This window comes from Triticum dicoccoides, chromosome 5B, assembly GCF_002162155.2.
Source record: "Triticum dicoccoides isolate Atlit2015 ecotype Zavitan chromosome 5B, WEW_v2.0, whole genome shotgun sequence".
In the NCBI taxonomy this organism is placed as follows: Eukaryota; Viridiplantae; Streptophyta; class Magnoliopsida; order Poales; family Poaceae; genus Triticum; species Triticum dicoccoides.
This window is the reverse complement of record NC_041389.1, coordinates 461,257,603-461,260,523: the sequence shown is the minus strand read 5'-3', so window position 1 is coordinate 461,260,523 and position 2,921 is coordinate 461,257,603. Positions and strand designations below refer to the sequence as shown.

The window sequence follows — 2,921 nt, the reverse complement described above, 5'->3', positions numbered from 1 at the left end:
CCACGGTAAAAGTGTTACTTTGAAGTTTGAAGATCATGAAAATGACCTAAAGTACTTGAATTCTATTCGGAAGGGTTTTTATATTGAAAATCTATTTATACTTTAATTAATCTCCGTGGTATCTATCTGTACCAACTGTATCGATACCACTCGTAGGTGGCCCAAAGGGCATCTCGGTTCTGATAAGAAACAAGTGTTTACTGCACTATTTCCGGGATCAGTAAGCAGTGCCTCACCCATTCACTTGACATACAACTCTAATAAGCTGTGGGCCCAAATAATTTTCCAAATGCAGGTCCAGTCTTTAATGAGAAGAAAATGTTTATAGTTGATGCATGAAATATAGATGATAGGAAGCTGGTTATCGTACATGTTGCAAAGTTCCCAACTACGGATAATTTGGTGCACCATACAGACAACAAGATAAGTCCACAGAATAGATCACTGGGCACAAAAAACAGACTATCAAGATGACACTGGAGCCAATAAAGATACAAACCCAATATATATATTTAATATAATTGTAGCCAAATACAAATATTGTCACGCGTCGGAGTAACATGGATACAAATGAGACGACATTTTATTTTTCAGCAATACACGGAGACAGGCGACCGGTACCCAAAGTAGATGCAAGCACGGGAGATTTACCAAAAATTACGGTGACAAAGTACGTACGTAGCATGGACCAAACTGATTGGGAAGCAGGCGTGGACGCAGACGTGACAAGGTCGTCAGAGGCCTCACTTTTGGTGCTCTGCTAGGATGATGGGCACCGGGGGCTGGTGGGCGAAGCAGTTATCGTTGCACCTGCAGTCGTTCTTGAGCACACAATCGATGAAGCAGGCCTTGACATATGGTCGCCCGTGCCGCCTGCTAAGATGCACTTTCCGGCGCATGCGCAGTTCTTGGAGCAGATGCAGTCACTGGCGGCGGGAACCTCGCCCGTCGTGTGGATGCAGGTTTGGTGGTGCGGCGGCACCGGCGGCACTAGGACGGCGTGAGCCACCGCGGCGAACAGGATGACCAGCAGCATGCCAACGGCAACCATCTTCGTTTGGCCGCCGGAAGCCATCTTCGTTGTGTTTGTGTGTATCTTCGCAATGAGAGCCAGTTGTTGATGCATCTATTGCTCCAGGTCTTGCTATTTATAGAGAGGAAACCAACGTCCCTGCCCCCACCCTTTGTGGCTTGTCAAGATACATGCACGAAGAGAAGAAAGGAAAACGAACATGCACCGTCAGCAGTGACGCGGAGCAATCTCGCTGAATTGCATCATGGATACGACGTCACACGGAAGATAACGTCGGCAAGGAAAAATATATTCAAATAACCAACATTCTATAACATCATTACTTCAGGTCTGCTTTCGCTTACACACTGATCACCTTTATACTAGAATTACCATCGACATAGGCAATTTCGAGTAAACATCTTGATTACTGTAAGAAAATAGGTCAGCATTCTTTTTTTCCTTTCTAGAAAAATAAATGTAAAAATGGTCTAGCATGTAGATGTGTTTATGTGTGTTAAATTAATCCAAGTACTAGTCGTCAACCCGTGCATTCGCACGGGCTAGCATGTAAAGCAGTACACTTTGATAATTTATTTTTGTTTTGTGTTATTTGATTTGCTTCATTTACCACTTCCAAAAAATGTTTTTGGTTTAAAAAATGGACAGTAGGTATGTAGCATATGCATATCTAATATGATTATATAATTTGGTATTTTTTTTTAATGCTAACTCTCTACTGATGTATAATTTATAATAATATTTTTAATCTGATATATTTTAAGTGATCTAGGAGAAAGGGATTACAATTTTTTGTTCAAGTCATGATTAGATGGTTTGTATGATGTTTCCTTTTTTGGTCGACCCATCTCTCATTATTCTCAAATACTATGATTTATAGATGACACAAAATAATAAATATGAAGGCGCTATTGGTGGGTAACATCGTTGCAAATGTGAAGTTCGTTTTATGTGCTATCTCCTTCGAAATTTTCCAATACATAATATATAAGAACCTATGTTTAATTGTAAAAGATCAAGAGGTTCGATGAAAGTAAACACTTTCTCTGGTTCTAGTAGTTCGCAAAAACAATCAGCAATCCTCCCAGCATCTTATGTTTTTTTATATTTATTCATGAAATAATATATCTGCCACAACTTTATTTGATATGTTTTCACTTGATGCAAAATGCGTATTATCATACCAAGATGAGAGTGCAATAATTTATTTTCATGTTTTGGTTGCAGAGAACGAATGCATGCACATTGTCCTATGGGTTATACATGCAATTCCCTAATAATAGGAAACACATTTGGTTACATTGTCTTACACGGTCGATTTATTCCATTAAGAATAAATATTTACCCTAACTTTTTCTGAATACCATAGCCGAATGACACTAAACTAAATGTTTGATTTTATTCTTTGTTATATTGCCTTCTTATTTACATAAATGTTGGATAATGCCTTTATTATATGCCTTCAGTTATTGATCAATTTATCTATAAAAATAATATATTGAATTGTCAATTTCTAGATATTTTGGTGTAAGATGTATATTTAATCAGTTAACAGTGAGCTATACAAATATTGATATATGACATACGTCTATACTGAGGCAGGTAAATATGAGAACTTTGTCATGCATCATCCATAAGGATAGCTTTTGTATCATGTAAATATGAGGACTTTTGTAAGTATTAAATAGTCGCGTTTGTGCTTTGTTTGATGTTTTTCCTTCTTTATTTGTATATATCGATTTCTGGATAAATATGTTGTCACTTCAGACCAATCAATTGTTCCACCCACGTACATATATGTATGAATCGTTTTGCAAGAAAGCTAATTAAATAGAAGCATTAGCCGTGATGAATACACTACATTGTCCGTTTCGTTGGTTGCCTGCAG

At 37.8% G+C, this 2,921-nt stretch overlaps 1 pseudogene; it reads right to left on the bottom strand.

The window, feature by feature from the left end:
- Window positions 1–492: 492 nt before the first annotated feature.
- Window positions 493–1,104, bottom strand: LOC119305758 (annotated as a pseudogene).
- Between the last annotated feature and the right edge of the window lie 1,817 nt (window positions 1,105–2,921).